Here is a 22,590-nt window from a genome sequence, read left to right on the forward strand (position 1 = left end):
TTCGAAAAAAACTGCACACAATTCCTCCGAAAGTTTCTTCATAAATTCCTTGACTAATTCCTGCAGGAATTCCAGTAGAAATTCCTTCAAAGGTTTTTCTTGAAACAAAGGTTTTTCTTGAAATTGCATAAAATATTTGTGGAGGAATTTTTAAGGATTTTCTAAATAACTGAACTCCAAAAGATACCTGTGAAGATTCCTAGGGGAAAAAAACCTGTAGCTCTGAAGTGTCTCTTATGCAAGATGTGAGTGAAAAGTTAACTGAAATTTTTGAAAACCATAGTCATGGAGAAATTCTTCAAAGAATCACTGGGTAAATTTCTCAAGAGAAATATTTTTTTATGGATTTCTAAATAAATACTTGGCCGAACTGAAAAAACATTCTGCAGGTTTCTTGAGAAAAAAAATCATCCATAGAGAAATTTCCAGAAATGTTTGCAAGAATCTCTAAAAGGATCTGCTAAGGCATCTTTGGAGGAATTTCTGCTAGAATTTCTAGATATGATCCTACAAGAAACTGTCGAGGAATATCTGTCAGAACAGCATTTTTAAGGAATATTTTAAGAAATGCCTGGAACAATTTCATGGAAAACCCGTGGAGGTTTTCCAAAAAGAATTTTATGAAAAAATTCAAGAAAAATTCCTGGAGGAATCCTTAAGCAAAATTGCTGAAGGAAATTTTAACAGAATCCCTGAGAGTATTCCTTTAGAAATTTCTGAAGGAACAAATACCCTAAATTCGGAAGCAATCTTTGAAGGAATTGTGTAAAAATTACTACAACATTTTGGAGGATTACCTGGGAAAATGCCTGAAGAAACCCGTCCACTAGTTTCAAAAAGAAGCTTTTGAGATATTTCTTCAGAAATTGATGAAGGAATTCAAAAAAAAAATCTTTAGAAACTGTTGAAGGAATCCTGAAGGAATTCCTGACAGAAATCCTGGAAGAATTCTTCTACAAATCGACAATGCACAAAGACAATTGACCTGTTCGCATTTTCAAATACGTTCTTTCTCAAGTCCACTTCCATATATTGATGGCCAAAATGTCAGCCAAATGAAACATTAAATACATTTTTTGTTGTTCGAGTATTGTTTAGAATCTGTGTGAAGTTTTCGAGTTTATAGCTGAACTTCTATAAAATTAAAGGGAATAATTGTAGAAGATTTTTGGTAACTCGAAGTATTTATAAGGCTCCTGTTGATATTGTAGAATTTTAATGATTTTTTGGTGAAAATCTTTAAGAATACGTAGATTTTATTGAACTTTTATAAAATGAAACCTTCTTGATAGCCTGCCCAAAACCAATTTTTGTAAGCTCAAACAACTTTTCGTAGACTTTTTCACACATCATGAAATCTGGCGCAGTAACTTGTACAGTGTTTTTTTTTTTTTGTAATGCTGAAGCATTTATTACGGCTTTTCGGGCCCGTATGAAGTTGATCACCAATATTAACTTCTTTTCCCGATCAGCCTAGATAGCTGTGTAGTGTCGGTAGCGGTTAGTTCAACTGGCTAAGAATAGCACTACGGACCGCCTGTTCCAGTGGTAGGAATCCACTAATCAGGTGACCCCTAATTCATGGTGTTATGCGGCTTTACGCTTACCGTGCCTAGGAATGAATGGTTAGGGGGGTCTTATAAAAACCTAATCGCAAACGGAGCCTGTGGAGTACCAGGGCACCCTCCACAGTATTTGCCCTTACTGTGCTAACCGGAGCAATAGCGCGGTGGACCTTGTGTTTCTCCGAGACAATCAGCTGCCCTTCTTCAATCTCATACTTGAGGCTGAATAAGGGCGGGATTATGAAGATGTTATTAATTAGTTTAGATTTTCACCTATATGGTTTCGCATTATGCGTTTTACACAGTGTATTCTGTGAATCTTCGCCTTTGGCGCACTCAAATCGATACCGATCTGGCTTTATTGTTGCTGTTCTTTTTTGTGCTGTGATTGTTAAGAGTTTAATCTTGCCTAGTTTGGGTAGTGGCTACGGTTAGGATAGCTCAGATCAATCTTCAGCACAAAAGAACAGCAACGATCAATCTTTGTAGACTTATGCAAAATGGTACAGCCCAAGTGGCGTTAGTCCAAGAACCTTACTTTCGTAAGGGGAATTTCTATTTAGGAAACCTTGTGAATCCGGTGTTTGCTACTTTTAGTAAAAATGAAATGGCAAACTCACGTGTCATGCCTCGAGCGTGTGTGCTTGTCAACAACGCAATCGTTGCTACACTCATCTCTGAACTAACTACCAGAGATGTAAGTGCTATCACAATAGATGTATCTGTTGGAAACCTCAACAGGAAATACGTTTATTGTTCGGTTTATTTACCGCATGATGAACCATCCCCTACGGATGCTTTCAAGCAAGTCATTGCATACTGCACTTCAAAAGGCCTTCCGCTAATTGTTGGTAGTGATGCTAATGCTCACCATATAATCTGGGGCAGCTCAGACATCAATTTGAGAGGCTCCAGTTTGATGGAATACTTAAGTAGTACAGATCTTGGATTACTTAACATAGGCAACCGCCCAACCTTCATGGTATCTGGAAGAGAGGAAGTGTTAGACATATCGCTTTGCTCTAGCAGAATTAGTCATGAGCTGACCAATTGGCATGTGTCAGATGAAGAATCTTTATCTGACCATCGTTACATCTTGTTTGAACATGTGAATGTTACTTCGCAAACTTTGCGTTTCAGGAATCCCCGGTCAACCAACTGGGATCTCTTTACCGATTTGGTTGCAGCCAAATTTCATGGATACTCACCATCAATTGACACTCCAAGTGATTTAGATGATGCCGTTGATACTACAACGGCCTTCATCATGGAAGCTTTTGAAGAAGCCTGCCCTCTGCGGTCTGTGAAGACCACGAGAGGAACCCCTTGGTGGAACTCCGATCTGGCGAGGCTCAGGAAACAATGTAGAAAGAGTTGGAACAGACGACGTTCGGCTGGATCGGAGGCTTTCAGGTCGGCTCGCAAGGCCTACCAGAAAGCTCTTCGGTCTGCTGAACGATCCGGCTGGAAAAACCTTTGTACAAATGTTTCCAGTCTGAGTGAAGCCAGTCGATTGAACAAAATCCTTGCAAAATCTAAGGATTTTCAAGTGAACGAACTTCGTTTGCCAAATGGTGATTTCACTTCCTCAGATGAGGAAGTTTTGGAATGTTTATTCAGTACACACTTCCCCGGATGTGTGGTTATTACATCTTCGGATGAACCTGATGTCTTTTCTTGTAGTTATGATTCTTTAGCTTCGGCTCGGAGTATCATAACTTTAGAATCGATTGAATGGGCACTTAATAGCTTTGCTCCTTTCAAATCTCCTGGAGCAGATGGGATTTATCCTATTTTGCTTCAGAAGGGATTTGATCATTTCAAACATGTTTTGAAACAACTACTTGTTTACAGTTTTGCTACAGGGTATATTCCCAAATCCTGGCGGGATATTACTGTGAAGTTTATTCCGAAAGTGGGTCGCGCGTCGTATGAAGAAGCAAAGAGCTTCAGACCTATCAGTTTGACCTCTTTTCTTCTGAAATGCTTAGAACGCATAGTCGATCATCACATCCGTGATGTTCATCTGGCCAATGTGCCTCTTCAGCTAGTTGAGGGTTGGTGTCGCCAATATGGCCTTTCGGTAAATCCGAGTAAAACATCTATTGTTCTTTTCACGGAAAAGCGAAACCGTAATGGTGTTCGAACTTTACGTCTCTTTGATTCTGAAATCAATGTGACTGAACAGGTAAAGTACGTTGGAGTCATTCTTGATTCCAAACTTTCCTGGAACCTCATGTTGAGTTCAGAATCAAGAAAGCTTGTATGGCCTTCGGGCAATGCCGGCGAACCTTTGGTACAACTTGGGGTCTAAAACCCAAGTATATCAAATGGATCTACACAACTGTTGTTCGGCCAATATTGGCCTATGGATGCCTTGTGTGGTGGCAAAAGGGCGAAGTGAGAACGGTTCAATCAAAGTTAGGCCATCTCCAAAGGATGTGCTTAATGGCGATGTCTGGAGCGTTCTCTTCAACTCCCACGGCAGCTCTCGAAGTTCTCTTTGACGTTGCCCCACTACACATTCATCTCAAACAAGAAGAACTTTCTTGCACTTACCGCCTATGGGTACTCGGTTTACTAGAGGAAACTCCTGTGAACCGCAGTTCAACACACACCTCGTTGTTTCCACTTTTGGTGAATTGGGACAAAGTTGTCCTTGCTCCAAGTGATCTTACAATTGCTTGTAATTTTCCATATAGAACATTTTCCACGAAATTCCCTTCCCGGGAAGAGTGGACATCTGGTTATCTGGAGAGAAGTATTTCAGACGGCATCGTATGTTACACTGATGGCTCCCTTCTCAAAGGTCGAGCAGGTGCTGGTCTTTATTCTCGTGAGCTAAGGCTGTATCAGTCTTATTCACTTGGCAGACACTGCACCGTTTTTCAGGCCGAAATCTTTGCTCTTATGTGCGGAGTGCAATCAGCACTTCAGCAGCACGTAATGGGCAAAGTAATATACTTTTGTTCAGATAGCCAGGCTGCTATTAAAGCACTTGCTTCGGCCAACTCCAGGGCGAAGATAGTTATCGCTTGTCGAACTCAAATTGAGGAGCTGAATTCAGCAAACGCTGTTCACCTTGTATGGGTACCTGGCCATTCTTCCATCGCTGGAAATGAATTGGCTGATGAGTTAGCTCGCACTGGAGCATCACATGACTTCATTGGCCCTGAGCCAGCTATTCCGGTATCCAAGTGTTGGGTGAAGCTTCGGATTGACACCTGGGCTGCCACTCAGCACAAACAATACTGGAATAGTTTGGAGTCATGTCGTCAAACAAAATTGTATTGTACTGAGCCATCTCTAGGGGTGGCAAAGTATCTAACAAATCTGTCAAAGCAGAATTGCAGCATGCTGGTCAAAGCATTGACTGGCCACTGCCGACTCAGTTATCACATGGCGAATATTCAGCAAGCTGATTCATTTGCATGTGATAGCTGTGAATCCGATTATGGAACTTCGTATCATTTAATATGTAACTGTCCAGTTTTTGCGCAATTACGTTTCCGAGTACTCGGTAAACACTTATTAAGTGAAACTGACTTCAGAGACCTGAATCTTCAGGACGTTCTGTTGTTCTTGACCCGCTGTGGTAAAGAGCTATAGGCTCTCTTTACGCTTTATGCATTATCACAGTGCCCTTTTCATGGCGCTGTTCGAACCCATTGTGGCACGCTTATGCGTTATTACAGTGTCCTTTTCAGGACGCTATGTGAACCCATTGTGGTACGCTTTTGCGAGTATGACGATCCTATTCCCTTACCTGTCCTTTCCCATGTCCTATCCTTTTTCCTTCCCTTCTCCGTCAGGTAAATGATGAATAGGCTCGTGTTCATGGCGATGGCACAAATTTCCCGAATGGAGGAGAACGTGCCTCTAGAGCCGACCTACTGATACCTGATATACCACCCCATATTTTGATAGCCAAAATGTCAGCCAAATGAAACATTAAATCAATGTTGTGTTGTTCGAGTATTGTTTAGAATCTATGTGAAGTTTTCGAGTTTATAGCTGAACTTCTATAAAATTAAAGGGAATAATTGTAGAAGATTTTTGGTAAGTCGAAGTATTCATAAGGCTCCTGTTGATATTGTAGAATTTTAATGATTTTTTGGTGAAAATCTTTAAGAATACGTAGATTTTATTGAACTTTTATAAAATGAAACCTTCTTGATCGCCTGCCCAAAACCAATTTTTGTAAGCTCAAACAACTTTTCGTAGACTTTTTCACACATCATGAAATCTGGCGCAGTAACTTGTACAGTGTTTTTTTTTTTTGTAATGCTGAAGCATTTATTTTTTTTATTTACTTTCACGAACTTTCTGCGTCTGCGAAAAAGTTGATTAAAAAAATTGCATGTACTTAACAGAAAAAAATATTTGATAAACATACTGTGATTTGAATTGCGTAAAGAAACCAACGTGCTCCGGTTAACTTTTTATATAAGAATATGAGAGGTAATTTTTGTAATTCAAGCCTTTATTACATGAAGGGTTTCGGAAAAAAATTAAATGAATCGATTACTTTTACTTCTTCCCTGTACGTTGTCATTATAAATGGCTCATGCACTGCCGCTTTATGCATAAATTGTCCCATGTTGTATGGGATTCCCATATAACATGAGACAATTGGGCGTAGAGCGGCAGTGCACGTCGTACATTTATTACCACTTAATACAAGCATTAGGACATACTAAATATTATTATTATTATATTATTACTCGGCTGTAGTCTGGGCTCCTTACTACAACAATGAAATTAACCGCGTCGAAAGAGTCCAGCGCAAATTCATTCGTTTTGCGCTACGCCATCTCAGGTGGATGAATCCGCTAACTTTGCCTAGCTATGAAAGCCGCTGTCAACTTATTAACTTGGAACCTCTCAGTGCTAGACGCAATGTGGCCAAAGTCTGCTTTGTAGGAGATCTTCTGCAAGGCAACATAGACTGCCCTGATCTTCTAGGAATGCTGCATATAAACACACGCCGCCGTAGTCTAAGATCTCACCCGTTTCTCAATCTTCCACCTGCAAACACCAATTACAGCCTACATGAGCCGGTTCGTGATATGTCCCGTTTGTTCAATACTTGTTATTTTGTATTTGATTTTAATGTGTCACGTTTAGTAAATAAGCGTAGCTTTAAGCGTATCTTCTGTTAAATTTAGTTGTAATAATGTATCTTTCGTTTTTTTATGTCATTGGGGTAAACATTTTATCTGTTGACTTTATGTGTAAGTAAATAAATAAGCTGTTTACTGAAAAAGGTTTCTGAAGTTTACGGAAGGCGGTGAAATTTTCTCTGAAGACACAGACGCCAGTGGACACATACATATATGCGAGACCCATCATCAGTGAAGAATCTTTGACATTTTGGTACTTTTCGTTAAAAATGCGGGGAAGTAGATCTGGAATGTTGTTCTGTGTTACAAATGATTAAATTAAGTATAATTCCACCTACCTTGTAAAGCCATACATCACAAGCCGTATTCTACCGTCCACTCATTCATTCGTACTCGTCTGCACTGAGTTTCAAGTTCAGAAACGCCGATCAACGGAACAACAGATGATTTTCTTCTGACGAATGGTTTGATGCTGCTGTTCGTTTATCTCAACTGCACAATGCAACAGCAGCATCCAATGCACTTTACCTGCTAGATAGGAACGTCAAGCAAACATAACACAGTGATCCACTCACACCGTATGCATAGAATCACGATTACCGACCACCAGACTAGTAGCATGCAGCCCTATGCACTGCACATGCCCTCAAAGACATGGGGGCTTGGAACTTACAATCACGTAATTCGACTTCTCTTCGAGGTTCGCTTTGAGGGCAACAAACAAGCGGCGGGGTCTTAATTACGGGTTTCCTCTCCGAGGCACAAGACACTGTTGCTGAAACCACGACTTTTTTTTTCAATCGAAGCCTATGCACAAACGCGATCAAACGGTCGATGCAGTCTAATAAGACAATAATTATTCATTCAACCAACGACACTTTGGTGCGCAGCGCAACGACGACGAAGTTGGAGAGCGCCTAACTTTGTGTTTTTTCATCGAGTCGTGCTAATCATAATTTTCTGCATAACTAATGATGCATATCAGCATCGAAGCGACTGCACGTAGGTCGCAGAGGGCGCGCATTGGCATACAGCACACTGCACTGGCGTTGGTGGGCTGGCTTGCTGGAGTCCGAGGGTAATCGAACTCGAGTCGATCACGGTTTGTATTGACACATGCACATAATGAGAACGAGAAGCCTTCTAGAGGTCTCCCCGCGGACGGACACCGACGAGCGAGGATTTAAAATTCAACACCCGCCACGGCACGCGTGTATCTTCTTCTGTCTCTCGTTCAACAAGAAGGGTGACAATCGTTGTTGTAACCATTCCGCCAATTCATTGGCACTTGGTTCTCTGCGAATCCGGCATGCGACATTCAAACGCGTCTCATTATCATAATTCGCGGATTTCTCCTCGAGATGGATGGCTGAATGGGTCGTTGTGAAGTTGTTGCACTACCGTTTGAGTATCAAGTTTCTGTTACTCGGAATCTGCCTTCTTATGCAGTAGTACCTAATAAATGACAGTTTCGTTTTCTTCCGATGTGACGCGTTCAACGACAGGTTCATTATTTGCATCAATCAGCGACGAAGGTAGTTCTGAAATGAGGAGAAGATAAGGCGGAGAACGGTCAATAAACATGATAAAGTGTAGGCAATTCATTTGGAAATGTGATTTGTTCACGTATTTATTGAATGTGGAAACGTAAATATGTCAACGTGTTATTCAGGATTTTACTCATACAAACGATTACCGAGAGTTAGATTAAAATAGACAGTTTTTAACTTACGTGGAGCACGTCATACATATCAATAATTTGTTTTGTAGAGCACCCATAATAGCGCCAAAACATATCAAATGACATATTTACTTAGTTAAGTACGTATATGCATTGTTTATCCTTAATCTCATACCTCCCTTTCATACTTCATTTTTTTATAAATATCTTTCACTTTGTCGATGATTACGATAAGCAGAGTATGTATACGGGGTGATTCTATGGCGATATTTTTACAGATCCATTAGAATTGACAACATTTTTGGCATGCATGCGCCATTCGCTTTCTAACAAACTTCTTGCTAATTTTTTTATGACTTCCTCATCGATACATAATTGTAATATATTCATAATATTTTTGGTGGATGCCTTATACTATCTTTGTTGGTATTCAGCTGATTGAATTCCAAAATGTGCAGCAATCCATAAAAAGATCATTGTAATATTTCGGCAGATTACTGACAAGATGTGTGATAAATTATTTCCGGTGCTGCCAAGATAAAATCAGGGCTAGTGAGTCAAGGTTCCCCGATGTCAGCGCCCCTTAACTGATAAATTCCCATGGATGAATTTCTAGAGGAATCTCTGAAGGAACTGCTGGAACAACTTCTGAAAGAATCCACAACTTTTGAATAAACCCCTACTGAAATTAATGCAGCAATTTTAGGAATACTGAAGAAGTTTCTAAAGATATTTTCGAAAGTATCGCTGAAGAAATTTCAGAAGAAAATAAACAAATCTGAATTTCTGAAAAAACATGAACATTTTAAGAATCAAAGAAATTTTAGGAGGAATACCTGAACAAACACCTGGAAATTCCTGTTGGAATACCTAGCAAAACCTCTTGAGATAGTTTTGGAAAACAAATCCTGGAGAAATCTCCTAATAAAAATCCTTGGCATTTTTTTAATGAATTCTTGGAGGGATCCATAGAGACATTTCTAGAAGGTACGCTTGGAGGAAACCCTGGAGGAGTTTCTGAGATAATACATAGAGGATTACCCGGCGGAATTTCTGGTGAAATCTCTGTATGAATTTCTGCAGGAATCTCTGCAAGAATGTCTTCCAGATTTTTTAAATTAATCCTAGGATGGATTTCAGCAAGAGTCCGTGAAAAAATATCAAAAAAACCTGTAATTTTGTGCAATGTTTTCCTTGGAGAAAATAGTAAAGAAATCTCTGGATGAATATCTGAAGATATTTCTGAAGAAATCCCAGGAAGATTTTCTGACATTCATTCAGATTAAGAATGCTTAAAGCTGTTTCTGAAAGATTTTTCGCAAAAAAGAATACAGAAAAGAAGAATTCCTACAGAAATTCATACACAACTTCCTTACACAACTCTTTGTGAAACTTCTGGAGGAATCCCTAGTGGAATTTCTAGAGAAAATGTAAGTTGCTGTGGAAATTTCTGGTAAAATAGGCAGCACATTTTTACAAAGAAATTTTGAAACATTTTCTGAAAAACTGTGGAATAGTTTCTGAGAGTTTTATTAACCTTCACGTACCCGACCCCCGACATCTCATTTTCAAAATGTTGGCATTTCGTCAATTTTTATCCGATTTTTTGAAGTCGCCCTCAGTCGATCATAACGTGGAGCTAGTTTATTACACTCAAGTGGCCATTTAGTATCCGGAACTAGAGATGGGTAACTCACTCGCGAATCGACTCAAAGAATCGATTCGCGAAATCGAGTGAGTGAACCATGACTCTTTTCAAAAGAGTCACGATTCGCTGATGTTCATTACGATTGCGAAAAGAGTTAGTTTGACTACGCACTTCATGATGATGGACGCAGAACATTGCAATCTTTGACAATTAATTTTGTTTCCATACTTATATTATATGGCCGACTCGCACCAGCGATTCGATTCTTAAGAGAAATTAACGAAAACCTGCGAATCCTGTATTTCACTACGTTATGCTCAGACGTTTGTGCAAATCGCCAATATACATGCCATGCAAGTGAATTTTGTACGAAAAGAAGTTGGCTCACATCGAAAATTGACATTTTCTTCAAATCCCGGAAATGAGTTACTGAATCGATCAAAAGAGTCGACTCTTTTTTGAGAGTGAATCGATAGCGATTCACTCTCAAAATTGAATCAGTTTTTCCATCTCTATCCGGAACCATTCCGGAGATATTCCGGATTATACAGTGGTCAGGGGGTGGGGGAGAGGTTTGTTTTGCCAAATGGCTAAAAGTGATTATTTCGTGTGTTATTGTATTTGAGAAATTCACAATGAACCTGTTTCAGGTGTTCCGGAGCAGCCATATCTGATGATGTATACTTAAGTTAATTGATTCTGTCCCATTCTTTCGATATCATGAAGATTGATACGTCGCTCGGCATGTTCTGGTTGTAAACCAGAAATGTCCCCGATGACACCCCCTTGGAACCGTTCCGGGGTGGCCGTATTAGTTGATACATACTTCAGTCCATCGTTTTTGACTCAGTCATTTCAAATCATGAAGATTGATATGTCGCACGGCATGTTTAAGTTGAAAACCAGGAGTGTCCCCAATGAGGCCCATCGGAACCTGTCACGGGGATCCGGATCCAACTTATTCAAATCTGGTTATCTCAATTGTGTTTCACTGTTCGCAACAAAAAATATCGCCGGAAATCAATGGTTTCAACACAATAACATTCGAAATGATCACTTTTAGCCATTTTGGCAACCCCCCGACCCCAGCAAAATCCGGAATGTCGCCGGAATGGTTCCGGATATTGTATGGCCACGTGAGTATAATAAACTAGCACCAATTTATGATCGATTGAGGGCGACTTCAAAAAATCGGATGAAAATTGACGAAATGGGGATTTAGCATTTTGAAAATGAGATGTCAGTGGTCGGGTACGTGAAGGTTAAAGGAATCTGTGGAGAAATTTCTGAATGAAGGTTTAAAGAAATTTCGGAAAGAACCTCTGAACGAATTTTAGAAAGAATCGCTGAAGGAATCTCTGTTGAAATTCATGGATATCTTTCTAAAAAAAAAAAGGAATTTCATAAGTAAATCACGCAAGATGCGTTGAAATAACTTTTTCAGGAATTTCTAAATAGAAGGAATTTCTTAACAAATTCCAGAAGTAAATTTCCGAATGAATGCACGGAAGATTTTTTGAAAGAATCCGTGATGGAATTTTGGATCGAATACTCAAACAAATTTCCAAAACATATTTTTAGAAAGATTGTTTATAAAAATTTCTGAAGACATTTTTGGTATATTTTCTCAAGAAATCTCCAATAGATTGAATAAATCTCCAATAGATTCTCCAAACGAATGCTCGGAGAAATTTCTGAATAAATATCCAGAGGAATTTCTGAAGCAATCTCTGGGCGAATTTCTCAAACAAACTCTGAAATGATGTGTGATAAATTAGAACTGAGAGTAGGGGGTTGGGTTTTTTTTTTTGTATGAACAAAAAACCAGCTGGGGAGTGGGGGGGGGGGGGGATATTCGGAATCTTCCAAAAAATGACCACGTGGTTTATGGACAGCCCCTAACGTTATTGTGTATGTCATGTCCATTGCTCAAAATATTGACTTTTGAATCAATCATACATATTTTAAAAGACAAAAGATTTCAATCGTAACAAGCTAGCGAGGTAGTGTTTGATTCGTTATTTTGCGGTTGACGGGTAAACGGAAAAAGGTTTTAAGAACAGAAGGTCAAGCGAAAAAGGTGCTTTGAAAGCTAAAATGGAAAATCGAAAGGACAAAAGGTCGAATACACAGGAAGTCAAAAGAACAAATGGTCGATAGAATGTCGAAAGGATAAAAAATACAGTATAGAGGTCCTATATAATTAAAGAATAGGGTAACATTGCTTAACAAATTCTTCTCTATTCAAAGAATCAAACAATTTAAAAATTTAGAACAAAAACTACACGATTTTTCATATGCATATCTATTATGCAATCGCTAGCCATTTTTGAACAGCGTTTTTTTTACGTGCAAATAGAATACAAACACATGGCTCTAAAGCGCATCTCGGAAAGAAGAACAATGTGACAGCCCCTATTTGAAACATGTTGTGGACTCTCCTATGCTTTTGTCGTAAATTACGGGTTTGGTGTACAGTCATTCTAAAAAAATGCGATTTTAGCGTTACGTAATTGATAGATGCTGCCTAGTGACAACAACCATCACATTCTAATATTCCTTTCGCTTTCCCAACTGACTGTAAGGACTTGGCCAGCACCGTTCTAGATCATTTTTTTTTGCCTGTATTAACGAGATTTTTGGCCCTAGGCTAGTTCATCTCGGGACCCACGCTTTACTTCTCTTCCGAAGAAAAAACTCACATTTTCCGAGTTTGTCGCGAGTGGGATTCGATCCCAGGTCCTCGGCCAACGGTTAAAACATCAAAAATAAGAGCAGAAAAATGTTCCTGTGGCAGCAAACTGACAACAATTCATGCTATCGATGATAGCAAATTTAAAACTGTTTGGTATCAGCGCAAGAAATATGAAAAATCAATAAATATAGTTTCTCGGTTGATATCAAATAATAAATGCAATAATATAATTGCACTAATGATATATCCCTAGAATTACTTTACATAGTTTACTAAATGATTTAAAACTATTCGAAAACTAAATATTTCCATTGATTGAAAATGGCAGCGAACCGGAAACAAAATTCGAAATCGAATTAAGTAAAGATAAACTGATATCAAAATGGGATATCCATTTGTTTCTGAATACAAATCATGTTTTCGATTCGATGTTGTTGTTGGACTTTGCTCGGGATCTATTGACACGTAAAGTCATTCTAAGCTAAGCTAACCTAAGCTATGCTCTGAATTGCTGTGCCTGGCCACATGGTAAAAATATTCTTAAAAAATGCCGATCGTTCAGATAAGAACTGATTATGTTAAAAGCTATGAAAAAAAATGTTTCCAATTACGGGTCGGACTCAATTATCCGGAGTCAAGTTCTGAAGTCTTCTAAATATATAACTGGCAAACAGAATGATGTACAAAGCTGAAACTTTTACTGGTTACTAATCAAAAAGAAAATGTCAAAATTTCAGCTTCATACAGCATCCCGTTCCCGAGATGTAAGCTTGCGAAGCTTCAGTAACCGACTCCAGATAATCGAGTCCAACCTGTAGTGTATTTAGCATTACAATTAGGCAGTTGTTCTTCCTCATTATACTTCTTTAACAAACCACTTTATTCCATGATTATACTTTCTGAATCAAATCAAATCGTAAGACAGACAGTTCTTTCAAATCGAACAGTATTATGCAAGACTTAAGTTACAGCAAATTCAAAAATATCAAAATATTAGAAAAAATTGGACCTTATAAAATGTTGTTCGAGATGGTTTGAAAATTTATTTTGAAATTGAAATTCAACCTCATATCTGAGAAATAATTGATCCTTTTTGGATAAAAATAGTAAAAAAAAAACTCCAATAATATTTTACCAGATCCCATACATTTTATTTTATTTTTTGTAATTTTAACATGGCTGAATGTAGGGAAGAAATATGCGCATTTTTGCGTAAAAAAAATTAAAAATTGTTTCCTTTTGCCTGTTTTAAAAATCAAAAAAAAAATTCGAGAAATATAGTTATAATCATTTGACCATCCTGGGCTAGTTGGCAAATTTTGTGGTTAGAATTCGACTTTATACAGAAAAAAAATATTAAAAAAAGAAAAGGTGAGGTTTTTGAAAATTTTTAATGATATTCGAATACATCATTTCAATCCAACAAACCGTTTTCGAGCTATAGTTTTCGAAGAAGAAAAAGAGAGGTTTTACATGTGCCTCTTTCAAAAGTTAGGTGATCAAGTGTTGATAGTAAATGATTCACAAAATCCAATGCATGAACAATATTGCATTGAAATTGGGATAGGGTGACGAAGGGTAGTATCGACAGATTTGTTCTCTTCGTCATGGGGCGTTTTTTGGGGGGCAAATTGTCTGAATTTTGGGCATATAACTCAGCTTGGTTGGAAAGGGTTTGAAGCGACCTCTGAGTTCAACAGGTTTGAAAAAAAAAAACCAAAACGAAGAGAACAAAACTGCCGAGAATATGTAAGCTCCGTTATATCGAGTCAAAAATAGCAAATTTTTTGTGTTTTGGAAGTGCTCATTAGTGAAATTCACCTGGAAGACCTCTCTTCCCAAAAACAACCCAGTTGCTGCTCTCCACCCTCCAGTCTATCTATCTATCTATATATATAAAAATGAATTTCTGTCTGTCTGTCTGTCTGTCTGTCTGTCTGACCGTTATGCATTCGGAAACTACTGAACCGATCGGTATGAAATTTTGTATGTGGGTAATGTTGGGGGCGGGGAAGGTTCTTAGCTTGGTGCGGGACCTCTCCGGTCTCGGGAACGGGGGCTCCCATACAGATGACTTAGCGGGGGACGTCTCTTTGAAGCTGCATGTCAAAAAACACAGTAGGCAGGCAGTACGACGTTTGCCGGGACAGCTAGATTCTAAAAAAACATCTCTCAGAAAACTAACTTAAGGCGAAACTGGAAGCATTTTCTCATTTTTTGGTTTTTGATTTTTTATTTAATAACGAAGCAATATTTTCAAAATCGGTTTTCCTGCACATATACAGTATGGATCAAGGTATCTTCTGATTTTTTTTGAGGTGGAAAATGTTTTCCATTTTTGCAGAAACCATTTTTTTGTGAAATTTTGTTCAAAAACGGTTTCTGCAAAAACGAAAAATATTTTCCACCACAAAAAAAAAACAGGAGATACCCTGATCCATACTCTATATGTGCACGAAAACCGATTTTGAAAATATTGCTTCGTTATTTTATTAAAAAAAAATCAAAAACCAAAAAATGAGGAAATGGATCCAGTTTCGCCTTAAGCCACTTTACGATTTCGTCCAATCTCTTCTGCTGCAGCCCTTCCCGAACTCTATGTCTCTCTCTCTCTGTATATATGTACGTAGCTAAGTATATGCGATGCAAATACGAACGTCGAAACGTGAGAGCATATGTGACCGACAGAATTTGAAACTGAAACACACCACATGTCCCTTTGGATGGACGGACAATGACCATTCACGCTGAGTGTGCGGGTTGCCTGCGTTAGCCAGCCAGTCACCGCAGTAGTGGGGCAGTGAAATAGTATATATATTATGATCTTCTGTTTGTCAACAATGTTGACAGAAGTTTGTTTGAACAGATGTTCTGGTAGTAAAGGGAACGATCAGATTGTGCATACCGTGAAAAACACGTAATTCTTCGCTGTCGATCGGATCGTGTGGAACACCTCCGTTATGCAAATTGATGTAAGTTTAGAGAAACGAATTATTTTTAGGCTACTTGAATTAAACCTATACTACTTTAGCACTACTATGCAGTTACTCAACCGTAGACCAAAATTCAATTAAAACATTGTCTGAAAACTTAAGATTTTTTCACTATAATTAAAATGGTGAATGTGATCTAGTTAAGGAGTTTTTGTAATTTTGTGACCAAGCCAGATGTACTTTACTACAATAGGGGGGTAGGGATTCATGGTATGCTACGTAGCTTTCTATTAAGCTTAATAAAATGTTTACTTGCTTTAGATATCATTATCTAGTAAACAAAAAATATATATATTGCATGATCTATATATCTGAGAAAATGGTTTTAAAATCCTGCGTAAAGAATAATTAATAATGAAAGAATAATTTGAATGAAAATCAATTTCGCTCAAATGCTTCTCACGTCCAATAGTTTGCTGCTTGCTGCACGCCGCTAAGGTTGCAAAGGAAAAAGTTTTTGGCATTATGGCATTATTTCAGGAGTTCCTCATATAGTTTTTACAAGACTTCATTTAAGAACTCCTCCAACAATTTCTTAAGGAGCTCCTCTACCAGCTTTGGAAGGAATTTCTCATGGATTACTTCATAGGTTTCCCCAACAGGAGAAGAATAAAATTTTTACAGGAATTCCTACTGGGAATCAAAGAAAAAGCTTCTGAAAACCCCCTAAAGGATTTGGAGGAATCCCTCAAGGAACTTCCAGGAAAATTTCAGAAGAAACTCCTGGAGGAATCTTGAAAATAAATCATGGAGAAATTCCAAAAGAAATCCCGTGAGGAGTTCCTGGAGCAATTCTAGATGGAACTTTTAAAGCAATCTTGAAGAAATTCCTGAAAGAATCTCAGAAGAAGCTATTTGAAGAGTCTCAGCAGGAACTCCTAGTTCAATTTCTAAAGAAAACACGGAAGAAATTGTTAAAGGAATCCCGGATAAAAATTTCTGAAGAAAACCCGAAAATAACTTGGGGAATCCCGGAAGATATCTAGATAGATCTCCTGGTGAAATCTTAGAAAGAAAATCCTGAAGGAATTCCAAAAGAAGTGAATGGGGAGATGCCGGATGGTTAAATCCTAGAAGGAAGTCCTTGAGTAATCCCAGAAGAAACTCCCAGGAGAATCCAGGAAGGAATTCCTGGAGGAATCCTAAAAAGAACTCCTGGAGGAATCCCAGAAGCAACACCTGGAGGAACCCCGAAAGGGACTTTTTAGGAAACCCAGAAAGAAGTTCTGATGGCACCTCAAAAGAAATTCCGTAGAAAACCCCGAAGAGATATCCGAAGAAACTGCTGGTGGAACAGAGGAGAAGAAAACCTTGAAAGAACTTCCGAAGGAAACCATAGATAAACTTTTAGAAAAATCTTAAAAAAAAACTCCCGGGGAAATCTCAAAAGGAACTTTTGATGGAATCTAAGAAGGAACTCCGGAAGGAGTTCTTGGAGTGATCTCTGAAGGAACTCCTGAAGGAATACAAAAAGGAGGAAATCTCAAATGGTATCACAATCTTGGAGAAATCCCAGAAGGAAGTACTTGAGGAATTAAAAAGGGAAGAATTCTCAAAAATGGGAATCCCAAAATAAACTCCTTGATGAATTCCAGAGTGAACTGCTGGAAGAATTTTAGAAGAAACTCCTGCAGGGTCAGACAAAAAGTCAAAAATAAATTTGTATCAGCCTTATACTAACGAGATTTTAAGCCCTAGGCCCTAGGCCCTAGGTAATACCAATCCGTGTGATCAATTATGAATTTCAAATACACTGAAACCTCCATTTAAGTCGATGCATGGCTGATCGAAAAGAATTTTTACCGTAAAATCAATGACAAAACTTAAGACTTTTAAATTTTTTAACACTTCGCATGACAAAGGAGATTTGTCAAAAAATATAAAACTGTATAGTTTAGTCATTGCTTGCACGGTAAAAATTATTTTCGATCAGCCATGCATCGACTTAAATGGAGGTTTCAGTGTAACTCAACGTACATATGTACAGATGGGTAAATTACACCGTTCAACACAAAATTTTGTTATGGGATGAGAAAAAAAATAACAGAGGTTTGGGACCCTAGAAGTGTCATAGGGTCCAATATTTTTCAAAAATTCTTTCACTATGGTACTTCTAGGGTCCCAAACTCCTGTTATTTTTTTTTCTCATCCCATAACACCAAATTTTGTAAAATTTTGTCGAGCAGTGTTATTGGTTAAATTGGGAAAAAATCCACAGCTCAGGTGAGATTTGAACTCACGACCCTTATTCGCTAGACAAGTGCTTTACCAACTAAGCTACCGAGCCAATTAATGACCCGGCAACTTAGTTGTCATAAGGTTCAATTCTAATCTTATCGATCTATATCATCTTCCCCTAAACCGCAAATATAACCATCTCTGTTGTACATATGTACGAAGAGCGAGAGCGATTTGTTTATTGTTTGAAACTGTTTGCCTATCGTACAGGCACCGCTTCCCCAACCACTTGTAGAGGAAGAACAATTGCTACCTGGAAGGCGATCAAACGCGTCGTTCGCATTATGTTTGATACGAAGGATAACTACGTAGAGGTAGATGCTCGAAAACGACTCACTCAAAGTGCAAATCTGATTTTTGGACCTGATCATCATCATCATCATCATCATCTGGTGCGTAGGTTTTTAGATTATCGAATGGTATTATGTTCAGTTCCTAATTTATGAAAAAAGATTTAAAACTGATTGAACAAAACGCAAGATATTTGAATTTTAGTTAATTCCATATTTTTAAAAGTTGTAAAACTCAATATTGAGCTAAAACTCAAAAACTGTTCTACTAAAATTTTTTGGAAGCATGGTTTCAAAATCAGCGCTAAATTGTTCTTCACAAATGTTGGTCGTTGACAGAAGTTCACGACTGGGTTTCGTTTTATTTTGTAAAGTAATGTTATTTTAAAAAACAAAAAAAAATCATACTAAATTTTTTTTTTTTTTTTTTTTTCATAGTGATTACGGCGGTAGCACACTGTGCTTATGTTCTAACACCGCACCCTTTCCCTACGTTTGCTTCTATGAGCCTCTATTTTTGTTTCAACACACAGAAGTACGTAGGCATATCGTGGCCCAAGTCGACACTGTTTTGGCCTGCGTTGAACAAAAATAGTTTTAATAAAAAAGTTTCCCCTTTTTTCTTTTTGTCAATTTTTTTTTTGTAGTATGGTCCATGCATTTAGTTAGGTTCTTGTCAATTTGTCAGTTATTCGAAGTAGATCTCCAATATGTAGTCAATAAGTCAATTAAGTCATTCTGATCTGTTCTATCATAGCAGCTTTAGTCTTTGCTTTATTGAAGTGTAGTTTTATTGGAAATATGCTGAATATCGTTATTAAAAAGAGACGTCTGGAACTGTGTCCTGCTAGTTGTTCCGTCGTGCACTAATAATGCCTAGGAGATTAACGAAAACACGTGTTTTCGGTCAGATGTCCATTGCGTAGAAAGTCAAGGAAAATAGGTTTCTTTATTGTCAGTTGTTATGTAAGCCTCGCTTGAAGCACTTCCCGTGAGAACCCTGTCATCTGTACACCAACTAATCCGTATCTTCGTACACAGCTAAATACTATACTGCCAACCGGCGAAAAGCCTATGGGTAAATATTAAAAAAAATGAATAATAATGCTGTCGAGCGCGTTGTTTCCTATCGGCCATTATTGTAGTATAGTCCCAACTGCAAGCTTTTTTTCCAATCTTAGCGTCAATTGTCTTCTAGATACTTCTAGACAGATTCATCGAATCAGTCGAACCCGTATGTTAAAATATAGTCGATTCTGTGTCAAATTGTTTTCTTGATTTTTACTTCTCTGTGTTCATCTCTTGTGTCCTTAAAATGTCATCGGTCCAAAACCTAGAGAAACATGTAACTAAACTTCTGATATTTTTTCTGTTGGTGTCATAACATCATCTAAGAGATAAACAAAAATTGCTTGTCAACTATTATGTATTCATCCCCCTACAAATACTATGAAAAATATTCAAATTCGTTCTGTCCTATCGGTCCTATCAAGATAAACCATGTCATTTTCTCATGCGTGGCCTAGAAATGTCAACCTAGTCATACAAAAGTAACGTTGTTCAATTAATAAAAAGCAGTCAGTTTTTTGTCCAGTCCAAACTGTCACGTCAAGTGTTCGCACGTTAGCTTCGAATCTATCAGCACAATTAAGTGCTGCAAATCTCCTTCCCACTATTAATTTTTCGGTCGATTTTAATTGCTTTATTTAAATAAAATATAATAAAGTATAACATTGTAGAAATTCGAAAAAGCGACTATGACATTAATAAATTACTAATCAAAATCAACCGAGAAACGTGGGAAATAGAGCCCAAACAACATTTTGAAGTCAGCTGGCTGTAAAAGGTTCCAAAACCAGTCACAAATCCTATAATACTTTTATTAGGATTTGTAACGATCACACTAGTTTACAGCATTTTTGAACTCGGTAAGCTGATGATCATTTTTGGTGTAGAATCATGCCCTGAGTTCGAAAACGCGAAGGAAAAAAATTCCAGTAGAGCGGAAATTTTTTCGACTTTCCATACAAGGTTGATGATCTGAAATCGATTTTTGTTCTATTTTTAAGCAAAGCCACTCACTTCAAACATCTTATTCTCCGTAATCAATGCTCCGATTGAGCTGAAATTTTTACTGTAACTCGCCTACATATGATATATCAAATAAACGTCGAGAAAGAATTTTTAAGTTGTTTTTTTCTTATTGAAAAAAAATACATTTCTTCAAAAAATTTTAAGAATTTTGCTAAAATTTAAGAAGATCGTCCCTAAAACCCGCCAATATCTTGAATTTCATCAATCTGATGCAAAACCTGTATTCAGATGATCGAATGGTATTGTATTCAGCTTTTAATTTATGGAAAAAGATTTAAAATTGGTTGAACAAAACTCAATATATTTGAATTTTAGTAAATTACATATTTTGAAAAGTTACAAAACTCGATTTTGAGCTAAAACTCAAAAACTGTTCTACTTTAAATTTTTTGAAGGTCGGTTTCGAAATCAGCACTAAATTGTGCTTCAAAAATTTTGGTCGTTGACAGAAGTTCACGACTTTCGTTTTATTTTGTAAACTTGTGTCATCAAAACCTTCTCAAATCCAACCGATTTGGAACTATTGCTTGGGAATAGACTCTACTGAGCCCTGGCGGTTCCTCCGTGTTTATCGAGCATGTCTGATGCATATGATCAGCCATACTCCATCTGCAGCAGCCGGTTCGTGATGGACCGTTGGAGGCGCATTAAAGTGTTAAAAAGGTGATATGTTTCACTAAAGAACACTACATTACAATAATCAAAATGAAACTCCTTCACTTTAATACCGTCAACCCCTGCGAACTTGGCCAGGGAAAAAAAAAAAAAAAAAAAATCATACTAAATTACATGCAAATTTCAATCGCATTGCGATTTTTTGGACGCTAAAAGGAATCTAAAAAGTTTTGGTCAAAAAATTCTGTATTTACCTCAGTATTGGTAGAAAAAATTACTGGTCCAAAAAAAAGGCCCCATACCCTATTTGTATATTTGTAATGACGAGGGGTGTTTCTAAACCTCATAAAGATTCTATGGATACCGAACGAAGAATCACGATTGATTTTTGAATTACCAAACAATTATGAAAATTGTGTGAATATTGTGTCTTTGCATTATAAAAATTGTGTTTGCAGGAAAATATAACCGAAGATTATTTTTCTATATCTTTTGGATTGAGTTCTATTCAATGTATTGAGTATAATTACTCATTTTATAGATATATAATAAAATCATAAACTAGATATTTAATGTTTTGTACAAATTTTGCAAGAATTGTTTTTCCACTGTGCAAATAAAGCATAATCGTATATGAAAAATACGTCGTTTTATCCCACATATGTTTATCACAATAAGTATCACATATATCTGGCTTTATTTACCTTCAAGTCCATCACAGAATTTTCCACGCTCCGAACATCAACAAATAAATGAGAAATCCATTTCCAACTGCCCCACAAGCCTTCGTTGATGGCATACAAGTAAAACACAATAAACAGCCAGTTATTTTCATTCACACAACTTTTTGTTGATTCTCAGCTGTTTTATCCATTTGAAATCCCAAACACACGTGTCGAACTTGCACTTGAACTTCACCTTATGCATCTGATTGCTTCACGCCTCTTTCACTCTCACGTTTCGTTTGATCAGTCGCGACTATCCCGTCGAAACACCTGTTAACCCACCAATTTCTCACACATGTGACCGTTCTTCCTGTTGAATACTGAAACACAAAAGAAAAGAACACAAATCATCAGCTAATTGCTAAGGCACCGGGCGCGCGCATCCCGACACGTTCGGAAGCAAACAAAAGGAAAAACTTTTCCCAACGGTAACCGTTGTCGACGTCGTCGCCGTCGTGGTAGGCACCTAATAGACCGACATCCGCTTAGAACAAAAAGCGATGCGAAACCATTGGCTGACGAGGAAAAACTGAACGGAATCGCGCGTCTGTGCTTTCCACCGCGCCGACCGACGACGACAGTAGTAGCGTAGTAGCACAGCAGTCAGTCAGTGTCTGTATGGCTGCTTTGTAGCACGACCGACGACGCGACGTTGCGTTGTAACGTCGGAAACTGTTGCGCGCCCGGATTGAATGATGTGTAACTACCAAGTGGTACCAGTGATGCCACATACACAGATTTACCTAGAATTACACAGATTTTTTCCCATTTTCGCCTACAGATATCTGTGATCACAGATCAAAGATTTTTACAATAAAAAAAGATTTTTAAGATTTAAAAAAATGACAATGACTTTCGTAAAATAAAGCTTTATTATAATTTTCATGTACTCAAATTTAAATAATAGAAATTAAATCTTCTAG

At 37.7% G+C, this 22,590-nt stretch overlaps 1 protein-coding gene across 1 annotated transcript in view; it reads right to left on the bottom strand.

Moving 5' to 3' along the window:
• LOC115265584 (calcitonin gene-related peptide type 1 receptor) overlaps positions 1–22,252 on the bottom strand; it is a 352,478-nt gene extending 330,226 nt beyond the window's left edge. Inside the window, exons 1-3 of the mRNA XM_062849706.1 lie at positions 22,134–22,252; positions 21,647–21,987; positions 7,027–8,229 (exon numbers count right to left, since the gene is read on the bottom strand). The gene's annotated coding sequence lies outside the window, so the exon portion shown is untranslated. The remainder of the gene's footprint in view (positions 1–7,026; positions 8,230–21,646; positions 21,988–22,133) is intronic.
• Between the last annotated feature and the right edge of the window lie 338 nt (positions 22,253–22,590).

The sequence above is a fragment of the Aedes albopictus genome, chromosome 2 (genome assembly GCF_035046485.1).
Source record: "Aedes albopictus strain Foshan chromosome 2, AalbF5, whole genome shotgun sequence".
NCBI classification, from domain to species: Eukaryota; Metazoa; Arthropoda; class Insecta; order Diptera; family Culicidae; genus Aedes; species Aedes albopictus.